At 28.5% G+C, this 14,989-nt stretch overlaps 1 long non-coding RNA gene across 1 annotated transcript; it reads left to right on the top strand.

Moving 5' to 3' along the window:
• The first annotated feature begins 786 nt into the window (after nt 1-786).
• LOC113377125 lies at nt 787-12,960 on the top strand. The gene is made up of 4 exons (XR_003367086.1): nt 787-924; nt 985-1,030; nt 7,470-7,536; nt 12,831-12,960. It is a non-coding gene; the product is annotated as an uncharacterized LOC113377125 (long non-coding RNA).
• Nucleotides 12,961-14,989: the final 2,029 nt, after the last annotated feature.

Below are 14,989 nucleotides of genomic sequence, written 5' to 3'. Positions count from 1 at the left end.
ACAATAAGGTTATGATACTTACTTTATTCTTCTAACCGCAGCGATCCACTTTTCCCGTTGATTTTCTTTCCACTTAGCTGTAGAAAATGTATAGAATTTGCAGTCACTTTTTCTGCTGGTATTTCTACAATCCACTACACAACAGCTTTGGTGGCTCATTTTATTTATCTTATTTAAACTTGAAATAAACAAATATTTTATGTGCTTTTGTTTAAAATTTCGGTTATGATAGCCTCATTTAATGCTCAAAGTAGCCACTTTGGTTCCATTCCTTTGCACATAGCGAATACTAGGGAGAGCATTTCTAACTAAAACCCAGATAGAGACATTTGTTCGGGGATTACCGGCCAATGACAACATTAATGTCTGCGGCGGGTCTATAATCGTATGAGGTGGTGGCGGTGGTGGTCCCTGGTACAAACTGTCAAAATACCAAATTTGTCACTGTACGAACTGTCTATAATCGGTGGTAGTTTATTTATCGATGCATATACTCTTCTTTTATCTATGTATCGATGGTAGTCACGTACGAACAGTCAAAAATCTAAATATTCGCCGAGTCACTCATAGATAAGTATAATGCCATCAGGCTGTTTACACATAAAGCTTAACATTCAAAAGGCATAGTTACGGCTTGTAAACAGTGTTTGTGAATCTGCAGATGATAGATAAAATATATGTGTTAGCGATTTTGAATACTCGCGCCAAAACGGATCTCGAAATTATATAGTCTATGATTTGAATTGTGCGAACTTCATGTTGACGCCATATTTGTTGAGGATTGACATTTGACATTATAAACTCTTCTTTTAACTACGATTGACATGTTTGTAAATAAAGAAAACTACCTCTTTATTTTCAAACTTCGACACCCTAAACCCTAGACAATATAATAATGTTCGGCACTTAAATAGAAATACAGAGGTCCTGATAAATTGTAAGATAAATTGTTGTTCTTGTTATATATGTGTATTTTCATTTCAGTTAGTTGAAGGCAAATTACGAATCTGTGTTCTGCATAAAAAATATGGTAATCATAATTTATTTTATTTTTTTGATTATTTTTGTTGTAGTTAACTACATATGGATGTTCACAGCACATCTCCAATTATTTTTGTCATTGATAAAGTTGCACCAGAATTACTTGATTAGGGAGTTATTGTGTCTGAATGTGAAGTGGATTAATTTATATGATTTATTTCACTTACTTTTCTGATTGTGGTAGATAGCAATATGAATTGTTGAAATGTTGTAATCAAGTACAGTGCATAATCAAAATAAGGTGAATGATTTGATTCAATTGCAATTGATAAGTTATAATTGATTTTCTAGTTAGTAAGTTACCTGATATTTAATAAATAATTCAATGGCGATTGAGTCCAATTATTTCTCATATTCTGGTTATGCACTTCACTTTGTACAAAATTGATTCATATTAAACAAGAATCAACAAAAAAAAAAACGATCAAACACTGTCTAATAACAAACCTAAATGATTGTATGTGATATTAATATATGATCATTTCACACAGCCTTTTGCAAGTCGAATTAGAGATATAACTTCAAAATTATGTTGAATATGTAAGTTTATTCTTTTACTCTCTGCAGTATCACCTCATTTCCTCATTTTTTTTCTCCAATCTTCACTTGCATCACAAAACTCGTCAATCGTTTATTGGCTTTTCCTCAGAATCGATATCTCTGATCTCCATAGAGTAATGCATGAAATGTACATTATATCAGTTTTTTCAAAAGTTTAGATTCAAATAACACATTATTTATATTTATCTATCTATGCAATGTACATGAGCAAGTGGGTTGCTTGCTGTTTTCTGTCAACGAAATGAAACGGTCAACGGGTTTTCATCAAGAAGTTAAAATCAGCTTCACACTTTATTTGAATTTGGATGAATTGACACTTTTCAATTAATTCCATAGACAATATAATAATGATTAATTCTTTTCTTGGTCAGTTCCATTATAATATGAATATATTTTATTATAACATTGTCTAGTTTCAATCATAGTTTATATGATGTATGTAATGTGATACATTATAGCAATATGTATATTATATTCTCATATTGTCTTATATATTATAGCTTTATAGCATTCTTGCATTATCTAAGGTTCCAAACTAGCTGTAAGTGGAATTCTGTCTTGAGGCAATTAAGGCATCGTGCCTTAAGGCAAATTGCTGGAACTTTCCGTACCAAAAATTATTATTTTTTTAAAAACGATTAACATTTTTGAAAAAAAAAATTACTTTGAAAAAATAAGATTTTTGAGAAACTATAAATTGGACAAAAAATTACTTTTTTTTGAAAAAATTTTTTTTTTAAAAAAAAAATTTTTTTAATTTTTTTTTTGTTTTTTTTTAAAAAATTTTTTTTTTATTTTGACATACTGTGGAAGATCTGAACTTTCTTTTCAAGGCAATCGTACTGCTTTAACTGCATAGGGACAAAATATAAAGCGCGTAAGCGCCGCGTCGCTGTCTAACGCATAAGCATTGGTACGGAACTCATAGGAATGTTAACAAATTGTATACTTATTGTTAAAATCTCTATAAAATATCTGATAATATGATGAGCATATGTCTAATGATCATTTTTGACCGCCAAATGGCTCATTTTTTTACTTTTTCTTCCATATCTCTGAAACCGCTAGACCTACCTTCATGAATTATTCAAATCGGACGCTCCGTTCTCTCAAAAACTGAGTTACCGTTTTCGGCACTTTTTGCCCCGTATCTTCAGAACGGCTAGACTTGCCTTCGCCAAAAACTAATCAGCACGTCTCCTTATCAATACAAATCGAATGTTTTTTGAATTATTCAAATCGGTTGACCCGTGTTCCCGAAATCGTCGACGAAAATTTGTATCCGCACATACATACACACACGTACATACATACACACATACACACACACACACACAGACATACATCCATTTTTTCTAAGGTATGCCAAAATGTTCAGAAACCTCTGAAACGTAAAGATATATAAAAATTTTCATTTTCGATTTTTTTGCGATTACTATAACTTGCCCTACGGGAAGTTAATTAATTGTAGTCGCATCCGTCTCTTATTCTAATAATATTGAAAAGAATTGACACTTTTATGGAATTAGAGTAAAAATGAAATCAAACATTTTAAACAGGTAAAAATATATTGTTACACTTTTTTTTATTAAATATTTAAATCTCATGTTCTCAAATTATTATTGTGAAGGACTGTGGAAAATGATATACTGTTTTACTGATAATAAAAAATTATTAAATTTAAATAGAAAAGGTGTTAATAGAAATTAAATAAAATATTAAATTTTATTGTAAAAAATATTTTGTATTTTTAAAAAATACATTATTGAAAACTATAAGGCGAAGATGTTGAGCTTTGATTAATAACTCCAAATATCTCTCCATAATTACAGTGCCCATTTAGCTCTCAGATAACATGAAGGTAACTCGAAGAAATCACTTTTTGTCTGGCTAAATTATACTATTTAATCATATGTACTATTGGAATAGGTTTTGTGAAAGGGGTTCGATCATTCAATTGGAAAACCAGTGAGTGTATTTGACATATGAAGGTATCAACATATATCATGGTGAGAACTAAAAATTTTCTATTCGGCCTAATAGACTGAGATTAAGTTATACGTCAAATGTACTTACCACATGGATGTGCTTGGTGATAATATTAAATAATTTGATCTATTGTCTGATCAGGAATTTGTGCTGAAATTATTTCATCAATATCATCTGGACGTATTTTATCTCTAAGCTAAATTAAAATGTGGGTATGAGGCAATCCATGTTTTTGCCACTCGATTGAGTATAACCAATAACGTGAGATACCAAAAATTAAATATTTAACAATAAAGTGAATTAACGATTTTAGTTTTTGCGGTTGTGTCACATAGATGATTTGCTTGTTGCCAAAATTTGAGATTCAAATATATTTTATTACGTTATGTAGGGTATGATACAATATAATTGAATACATATTTTTCTACCCTAGAGTGCGAGACATTTGTTTCTAATGCAATAACTAAAAATAATTGAAATAATCAGATGTACATGCAACCAAAAAGGAAAACTATTAGAAGTTTTCAAAAAAAAAATTACATCTGTTTTTTTTTTAGATAATCAAATAACCAAAAAAGAAGAACAATTGCACGACAATACATGGACATAGACAATATTTGGTTGATACACAATTACATAGAAAATATATATTAGACACTAAGGGTCGATAAGAATATAGTTTGTGTATGAATTTCGAACACATTTATAACATCTGTAATTATATTAATTATATTGCATAAGCACGTGTTCTAAATTTGATTTAATTTATATAATTCAACCAATTTTTGTAGGACTTGTTTAGTGCATGAACTTAATTGCCATGTTAATTTTCATGAAAAACGTCAAAATATTTTTTTTTTTTTTAAAAACTTTAAAGCATCTGCTGAATAATTATCTAAAATACTGTCACAATAAAGTGAATTATGTACGTAGTTCTAGATATTATTTAATGATTTAAATGAATGGTAATTTTTTTTAAAAAGACTAGAGAAGTCATAGATTGTCATTTAGTTTTTTAGCTAATTTCAAAACCATTTCTAATTGACTTGATTATGACTTATCACATCACAAAAGCGATTTTTAACACCAATTTTGGCCATAATATTTTTTCAAACTTTGAATTTTCAAAATTAACTCTTTCTACTCGCGAATTCCGAGATGTATATGAACTTTGCCGCCGGACTTGTCGTGGGGAAGTAATATTTCAGTATGTTCCATGATACATGCTAAGTGGTTAAAACCGTGATATCTATCACCAAAAAAAAGTTTCATAAAAATCGGCAAAAAACAAATTTCAACAGTTAATTACAAGCAAACAGCTCAGTTGATCTTCTTATTCCCAACTATCCTTCGAACAGTTTTTGATTCTTTTAAATCGATTCAGGATTGTGAGCTAAAACGTGAACGAAAATATTACACTTTCTTGCAATTTATAAAGAAACAGCTCGGCCGATCGGCACACAAAACTGAGAAACAGTAGTCCTTATCGAGATACATCGAATGGCTTTCAAATTTTTGAAATTGGTTTAGACGTTTTCGAGCAAACGTCGATGAAAGATCTAATTTTTTTTATAAACGGCAAAAAAACGCTACTAATTTTTTCAAATTTTGACGAATTTTTAAAATTAAACGACTTGTCGTAGGGCCGTAATATTTTGCTGTGTTCTAAATCAACAGTTAATTACAAGAAATTGTGCCAGTGAATATTTAATAAAAACTAACCAGGTCGATTTTCAACCAATATCTTTTGAACGGTTTTCGAAGTTTTGAAATCGATTCAGAATTTCGGGCTAAAACGTGGTCGAAAAATTTTTCACTTTTCTGTGATTTACAAAAAAAAAAACTTGGCCTATCGTCGCGCAAAACTGACAAACGATAGTCTTCTTCACAGATAAAACAGGTATAAATGGTCTTCATCAAGATACGTCGTATGGCTTTTAAAATTTTGAAATCGGTTCAGTCGTTTTTGGAAAAACGTCGATTTAAGGTAAAAAATCTGTTTACACATACTTTTTCCAAATTTGCTCTCATTCGATTTAGAATGGCTTGAAACGTCGAGAAAACATAAAATTAGCAAATCGGATTTCTTTTTTTTGTTGGAAACAAAATTCTGCGGAAAGTTAAAAAGTAAAAAGAAATGCAATTTGGCGATCAAAAATGATTATTAGACATCTGCCCATCGAATTATCAGATATTTTATAGAGATTTTAATATTAGATACAAACTTTGTTTGCATTTCAATGGTTCCCGTACCAAGATTTATAATGTTTAACTAACCGTTTGACTACGGTGCGTCCGTCTAAAAACAAATTCAAAATTTTCAAAAAAATAAAAAATGGAAATAATTCGAAGTCAGCTTTTTCAAAAATTTCAAAATTATCAAAAGTTTAATTTTTTCAAAGTTTACAAAAAATTGTAAAGCTTTTAACACTATGAAATTATAATACGGTAAGTTCCAGCAATGTGCTTTAAGGTACGATGCCATACACCACTAGTATAATTTATTATGAAACTAGATATTTTCCTAAGTTTATTTCTAACAATATGCTGTACTATATCATCCTATTATTTAACTACAACAATTAGCATGTCAATTTTTTAACGCATTGAAAGTTAATTAAGGGGGTCTTTCTATCTGACGGCCTGTTTATTAGGGATATTTTAGGATTTTTTTTCTACGACCAGTAAATATTTAGAGCTTGAAGTTTTTTATCATTTATTAACACATATTTGGACAGTATAAATATAAAATTTCAGCTAAAAATATTCAGTCAAACTAGAGTTACAGCGCTCTGAACACCCCCGCTTCGAAAAAAAGAGCTCTCACTTCCTCCACGATTCCGGCTGATTGGCTTATCTGAAAAAATAATAAACGGCGTTTTAATTTGTAGGCTTAAAAGCACGGAATGACCTATAATCAAATGAATATAAAAAAATTGGATTTTTGATAGACATTTGAAATAAAAGTTGCAAATTAGGCGTTTTTTTTGTTTTTTTTTTTGATAATATTTTATTGATAATAGTTCATTCGATGCGTTTAAATATATTGAGTGAGCCCTGTAAATTTCAAGTAATTCAGTCCAGCCGTTTCTGAGATACAATGGAGGAAAGTTTGAAAACGCGTTTAAAGTTTCAAGTCCGTTAAAAACTATTAAAATATCAACTTACTCTCAATCGGCGATGCCTGGTCCATAGAGTATTCCTTCCTCTTCCTCGTGAAACTCTTTTGAAGCAGATTGTTCAGCTCTTGAGTCAATCCTGGCTTGTTTAACGACATCACTTACGCGCCGCTCAGAACGTACGATTCGCTTTTCATCCCGTTTCTCAACATACGCTTGGGCTTCACGACCAACAGGACATCCCATTATCGACATAACTTTTAAAATACATTGAAAACCTTCATTAAAGATAATAACTGCTATGTAGCTAGCAATTTCAACAATTTTGGGACCAGAATGAAGATGATTAGGAGCGAAAGTCCAAATCAAAGAATTCAAAGATTCGTTATTGTTTTGTGTCTCTGCTCCTAAACAAACTTTGTATAAACGGATATATGAATAAAAGGGAGGCCGGGTATAAAGACGACGGTACACAATAGGCCCGGGCTCTAACTGCCAACTCAGCGCTCCGAATCGCTCTTTCTTTTACCTGCTGTATCTTTAAAACGACTTCGAATTTTCTGAAATCGCTTTACTACCGTATTCTAGACATGTTAAGGAAGCAATTTATGAAAAAAAATCGATTTTTTCAACCCATCACATAGGAAGACCCCCTTAAGCAGTGAAATTATTTCAGTTTTCATTTTTTAAATATTAAAAACCTTTGCCGCTCATTTATATCGACCAAAAGCAATAATCAACAGAAATTATCTTTTGCAGATTCCAGTCCGCCGAATTCGAAGTGTTGTTAAACATGTGCAAGGAGCGATTTTGACATCAAAAACAGGTAGATTTTGTTGAACAAATTGCACTTGGCAATCTTGGCTTGTATTTTGTTCGATAGCAGTGAATTTACGCGCATGTTTGTGCATGAGTGTACAAGCGTGTTTCAATAACTAATAACAAATTTTCAATTGTATACTTTTTTTTTAAAAAAAAAAAATCAAAACTTTCCAATTTTTTTAAAATTCCAATAAATTAAATTTAAACTAGTTGGTATTGGTATTTTGCCTTGAGGCAAGTTACATGAACTTCTCGATATGTGTAAATAATCGACATAATCAATAAAAAAATAAATTAATTTATGAGTGATTAAAAGTATTCCGAGTGCATTTATCGCACATAATTGAAAACGAACGAACACGTTAATCGGAGTATTTTCTAAAAGCAAATTTTCAAAAATCAACAATTTTTATAATTGAATCAGTTTTCGTAAGGCTTTAATGGTTTAGTATGTCCATTAAGACAAAGTACTTTATTGTTGTACCAAGTAAATCGTCTAATTTTAATTGTAACCAACATCAAAAAACTACTCTTTTGAGTAGATTCTCAAAGTTTGAGACTATGATGAATTTTTAAAATTAAACTACTTGTCGTAAGGCCGTAAAATTTCATTAAGTTTTATAAGACCGTGATATATATCGCCAAACAAGTTCCATAAAAATCGGCTTAATTTTTTTTTCAACAGTTAATTACATGAAAACGGCTCGGTAGATTTTCACCTAAAACTAATCAGTATCAATCCACGCACAAAACTGAGAAACGATCATCCTCATCGAGATACATCAAATGCCTTTTAAATTTTTGAAATCGGTTCAGTCGTTTCTGAGCAAACGTCGATGAAAAACGATACTAATTTCTGCAAACTTTGATGAATTTTTAAAATTAAACGACTTGTCGTAGGGCCGTAATATTTTAGTATGATTTATAAGACTATGGTGTCTACCGTCAAAAAAAAAAATCATGAAAATCTTCGAAAAAATTTTTTTAACACTTTATTACAAGAAAACAGCCCGGTCGATCTTTACCAAAAACTAATCAGAACGATTCCCAACCAATATCTTTCGAACAGTTTCTAAATTTTCAAAATCTATTCAGAATTGCGGGCTAACACACACACACACATACTTTTTTCAAATTTGGTCTCATTCGATTCAGAATGGCATGAAACGTCGAGAAAACATAAAATTAGCGAATAGGATTTTTTCATGAAAACAAACTTCTTTTCCTTCGGGAAGTTAACAATTCAAAACACTCAAAAAATTACAATATTTCAAAAAAAAAACTTTATTTAAAAAAATATCATCAAATCCAACGTTTTATGTGCGTGCGTGGTATTAATGCGAGCGCTCGTGTGTGAATTTAAAATTTTTCAAAATTACAAAGAAAACTTTCGAAATTTTTATTTTTAAATTAAAAAAATTAATGTTCAAGTTTTACGAACAATCGTTTTTTTTTTTAAATAAAAAAAAATCGATTTTTCGACATTTTCAAAAAAAATTGAACGGTGTACGTTTTTTATATAAAAACTCAAATTATTAAAAGTTTTAAAATGATTTAAAAAATTTAAATAGAATTTTCATATTTGTTAACATTTCAATTTTTTCGATGCGTGTGCCTGCAATTGTGTGCTTGGGTGAGTGTGCATGTCGGCTTACAAAAGATTTTTTTCAAAAAAATTCTAAATTTGTGCATGCATATTTAAAAAAAATCAGAAGTTTGAATTTTTTTTTCATAATTTTTCAAAAAAATTTAAAATTCTCAAAAAGAGAGTTTTTTTATGTACGTGATGTGTGGCGATCGCTCGCGTTTGTAAGTGCGTGTATGCGTGTTTTTGCGCATAGTGCAGTAAACGGAGAGGAAAAAAGGGTGTAACCTCTGAATTTTTTAACTGTGCTCCGAATTGAATGAAATTTTGGAATTAGGTTCATCTTATCCTCAAGTTCAAAAGTGAAAACAATTTGGGTTGCGCCATCACCCCCCGGGGGGATGATACCCCTTCTCAATTGTGTAAATACATTTTTTCAAAATAACGTCGGAAATCGATAGAAGAACTAATTATAAGAGAAAAATGTCTTTTATAGTTTTTCAAAAAAACTAATACTTTTCAAGTTACTGGCCACTAAAGATTCATATATTTTCGGCGTTTTTCTTCGTTTTTTTGCAAATATCTCCTAAAATATACATTTTAACAAAAATCATGTAATGAACAAAATAATGTCAATAAAACTCTTAATAAATCAGTATTACATAAAGTGTTCTAGGAAAAATATTAAGCAAGATTTGAAATAACAAAGTCGTTTTTTATTTCGTTCAAGATTTAATTGTTGTGTTTAAAGCCATCTAGTGTCGAGGTATTACATTTTATGCATTTCGGTGAAATTGGGTTTTATAGTGCTGTTGCAAGTTTTTTGTGTGTGAAATGAGTGAGCTATCATGCAAATAAGAAGCATATACGAATTTTTTTTCTTTTAAATCATATGGTTTAATGAGCGCCATTTCCACCAGAATTAAAGTAATTCACATTCCATCTAGAATTCACTTCATTATAGACATCTTGATGGATTCTAGCAGATTCACTACTTTAGTACAAACTATTTTCAGAAAACTCACGATTTTATAAAAAATTTTTTTCCAATTAGCGCGGCCGCGCAGTCTTTAAACATTCATAACTCTGTCAATTTTTGTGTGAAAGAAAAATAATAAAAAACAATAATAGGCCAGAAAGGTCCCTTTGATTTTTATCCTTATGATTTTATACGTATCTTTTATTCTTTTTGAGATATAATGAAAATAATTTCGATTTTTAAAAAAAAATGGAAAAAAAAGTTTTTATAAAATCGTGAGTTTTCTGAAAATAGTTTGTACTAAAGTAGTGAATCTGTTAGAATCTATCAGATGTCTATAATGAAGTGAATTCTAGATGGAATGTGAATTACTTTAATTTTGGTGGAAATGGCGCTCATTAAACCATATGATTTAAAAGAAAAAAACTTCGTATATGCTTCTTATTTGCATGATAGCTCACTCATTTACACGCAAAAAACTTCTAACAGCACTCATTTTAAAGCTTATGTTGAACACTATAAAACCCAATTTCACCGAAATGCATAAAATGTAATACCTCGACACTAGATGGCTTTAAATACAACAATTAAATCTTGAACGAAATAAAAAACGACTTTGTTATTTCAAATCTTGCTTAATATTTTTCCTAGAACACTTTATGTAATACTGATTCATTAAGATTTTTATTGGCATTATTTTGTTCATTACATGATTTTTGTTAAAATGTATATTTTAGGAGATATTTGCAAAAAAACGAAAAAAACGCCGAAAATATATGAATCTTTAGTGGCCAGTAACTTGAAAAGTATTAGTTTTTTTTTAAAACTATAGAAGACATTTTTCTCTTATAATTAGTTCTTCTATCGATTTCCGACGTTATTTTGAAAAAATGTATTTACACAATTGAGAAGGGGTGTCATCCCCCCGGGGGGTGATGGCGCAACCCGAATTGTTTTCACTTTTGAACTTGAGGGTAAGATGAACCTAATTCCAAAATTTCATTCAATTCGGAGCACAGTAAAAAAATTCAGACCTAAAACGCTCCGTTTACTGCACTAGCATTAGTGAGTGTGAACGCGTGTTTAAAAAAACTCTAATCTCTAAACATCAATTTTTGTGAACTTTTAACAGCAATTCTTTTTAATTCAAAATTTTCAAAAAATGTCTTATTTTCAAAATTTCGATTTGAATTGCGTGTGGCCACGCGCGCGTGCTCGCCTGTATGTTGTTACCTGAATTTAACATGAAAATAAAAAAATGTTACTATTGAAAATTTTGAATAAAAATTAATTTTGAGTTTTTTTTAAAAAAATATGACTTTTTGTGTAAAATTTTGGGATTTGTGAATGAATGAATATTTTATTTAAAGTTATGAACTTTTTTTTGAAAGTTATGTTTTTTTTTTAATTTTACCAATATACCGAGAGTATTTTAAATCAATAAAACTTGTAAAAAAAGAGTATAAAAGCAAACCTTTGCTCCTATATATATATATATATATATATATATATATATATAATCCTATATAAATATATATATAAATATATATATATATATATATATATATATATATATAATTGTACTTTTAAAAAACACTCGTCAAAAAAAAAATTGAAATTGAATTTATTTTAAAAATATATTTTTCTATACAAAATTCTTAAAAAATATATATTTTTTTATCCAAATTTTCAAAAACGTTTTTTTTATCAAAATTTATCAAAACGTAACTACGTTTTAACAAAAATTTCGAAAATATTTTTTTTTTTAATTTTGACAACAAAAAAGTTTCTACATGTCCGAAAGATGGAAAATTTAAAATTTTTATGCGCGTGAGTGTGTACGCGTGCGAAATTCATAAAAAAATTCAAAGCTTGATATGTGTGTTACAAAAATTTTCGGAGAAAAGTGTTGGAATGTTTTTCTGTATGCGTTTTTTCCAATTTTGTTTTTAAATTTCATAATTCCACTTACATTTTACATAGTTTTGTTTTTTGTTGCAGAAAGTTTGAAGAATCGAATAAATTTTCGATAATTTTTTTTTTTATTTTCGAAAAAAAAATTCTGCATCTTCAAAAAATTAAAAATTTAACTTTTGTTTGTGCGTGAAGATCTAGTGAAAAAAGTAAAAAAAAAGCCATTTGACGGTAAAAAATAATCATTTGACATATGCACATCAAATTATCAGATACTTTATAGAGATTTTAACAATAAGTATAATATTTGTTTACATTCCTATGGGTTCCGTACCAATGTTTATCAGTTAGACGGCGACGGCGCGCTTACGCGCTTCAATATTTCATCTCTATGCAGTTAAAGCAGCACGATTGCTTTGAAAAAGTTCAAAATTTACAAAATATTGCAAAATAAATAAAACGTTGTTTTTTGAAAAGTCATTTTTTCTAAAAAAGGAAATTTTTATCAAAAATTTATAGTTTCTCAAAAATCTAATTTTTTCAAAGTAAAATTTTTCAAAGATGTTAATCTTTTTTAAAAAAAATAATTTTTGGTATGGGAAGTTTCAGCAATTTGCCTTAAGGCACGATGCCATGCGCCCCAATATTTCAATTTTGTTTTTAACACGTTCACGCCGGTGCCGATTTTCGTATGTTTGTCTGTGAGGCTGCGTGTGGTTATTACCTTTGAAATACGTACCACCGGTGGCCCACGCCGATGTAAACGTGTTAAATTTCAAAATGTCACGTACATTTTACATAGTTTTGTTTTTTGTTACAGCAAGTTTGAAGAATCGAATAAACCTCAAAAATGTTTAAAGAGAGGAGGATGACTGAATGTCGAAGAAGATAATTCAACGCAGAATATGATAACATTGAGAACTAAATGTTTTATTTATTTATGATGAGAAATATAGAATGTTATTTTATTACTTGTTTTATTTAAACAAATTTTACAAATTTGAACAAAAATGTTTCATGATTGTATCATTATTGTCTCAACAAATTATATTCTATTCAACTCACCTACTGTTCGTGGGTGTGACTCGTCATGGATAAATGAGTTAAGAAGCGCGGATTGGAAAAGATGACTGGGAATGACAGTGTAGGTTCTTCGAGTATTGTGTAAGGCAAGCTGAGGTCAACAAGATGGAAAAATCAAATGCTAGACATGGGTAGAGTAACGTAGAGCATGGTAAGGTGGTAAGCTATAAAGATGAATTTTACAATGTTTCGAAAATTTAATTTGCTTTTCAAATTTTTATTTTTCAATATTTTTTTTTTAATTTTCAAAAGAAATTAAAAAACTATTAGTCTGAATTTCTTTTTTAATTCTTAAATATTTTTTTTTAAATTTTCGATAAAAAAAACTTAAGCCCAAATAAAATTTCGAATTTTTTTGATAATAATTTTTTTCAAATTCTTTTTCAAAATTATTTTGTCAATGATTTTTTCCAAAATTGTTTTGACAATATTTCTTTTTCATTTTTTTGCCAATAATTCTTTTTTCAAAGTTTTTTTTATCGATATTTTTTTCAAATTTTTTTTTCAATGTTTTTTTTCAAAATTTTTTTGTCGTTAATTTTTTTTCAATTTCTAGTTCAAGTGAGAATCAATCACTTCTGTCAGGTTTTTTTTCACCAAAATTTTTTTTTCTAAAATTTTTTTACCCAATTTTTTTTTCTCCAAAATGTTTTTTCCCAACATTTTTTTACCCAAAAATGTTTTCCCTAAAATTTAATAAAATTGAATTGAGTGAAAAAATTTGTTTCAGAATTTTTTTTCCCCAAAATATCTTTTTCAAAAATTTTTTCCGAATTTTTTTTCCAAAATATAAAATATTAGACTTGTTTAAACAGCACCTTAATTGCTGAAAGTTTACTACATATGCGACAGACGTCGCATCCATAATTCATTCGTATGCATTTTTCAATAGATTCATTCATAATAGAACATTCTCTAAAATATAAAATGCATGTGCCTTTGCGGGTATTAAAACTTCGGTCCCCAAATTTTTTTCCAAAAAACTTTTTTCCCAATTTTTCCCCCATTTTTTTCCAAATTTTTTTTTCACTATTTTGTTTCCAAAAATTTTGGTAAAAAATTTTTTGTAAAAAAAAATTGGTAAAAAATTTTTTGGAATAAAATATGGGAAAAAAATTTGGGGAGAAAACTTTTGGGAAAAAAAATTTAGGGAAAAAAATGTGGGAAAATAAATTTGAAAAAAAAATTGTGAAAAAAAAATTGGAAAAAATATTTGAAAATTTGAAATATTGACCAATTTTTTGGCCAAAAATTTTTTGACCAAAATTTTTTTTCCAAAATTTTTTTTTCAAAAATTTCTTTTCAAAAATTTTTTTGACCAAAATTTTTTTGACCAAATTTTTTTTACCAAAATTTTTTGGGCCAAAATTTTTTTTTGACCAAAAATTTTTTGACCAAAAATTTTTTTCCAAAAATTTTTTTAACCAAATTTTTTTTCAAAAATTTTTTTCAAAAAATTTTTTTTCAAAAATTTTTTTTGACTAAAATTTTTTTGACCAAAAATTTTTTGACCAAAATTTTTTTTCCAAAATTTTTTTGACCAAAAATTTTTTGACCAAAATTTTTTTTCCAAAAATTTTTTTTCAAAAATTTTTTTGACAAAAATTTTTTTCACCAAATTTTTTTGGGCCAAAATTTTTTTTGACCAAAAATTTTTTTGACCGAAATTTTTTGGGCCAAAATTTTTTTGACCAAATTTTTTTGTGACCAAAATTTTTTGACCAAAAATTTTTTGACCAAAATTTTTTTCAAAAAATTTTTTGGGCTAAAATTTTTTTGGCCAAAATTTTTTGGGCCAAAATTTTTTTGACCAAAAATTTTTTTGACCAAAAATTTTTTGACCAAAAATTTATTTCACCAAACTTTTTGGGCCAAAATTTTTTTTGACCAAAATTT

The sequence above is a fragment of the Ctenocephalides felis genome, unplaced genomic scaffold (assembly GCF_003426905.1).
Source record: "Ctenocephalides felis isolate EL2017-DRISC unplaced genomic scaffold, ASM342690v1 CF-g0.4_SCAFFOLD_01886, whole genome shotgun sequence".
Taxonomy (NCBI): domain Eukaryota; kingdom Metazoa; phylum Arthropoda; class Insecta; order Siphonaptera; family Pulicidae; genus Ctenocephalides; species Ctenocephalides felis.
Note: the sequence above shows the minus strand (reverse complement) of the source record. Positions and strands in the feature narration are given on the sequence as shown.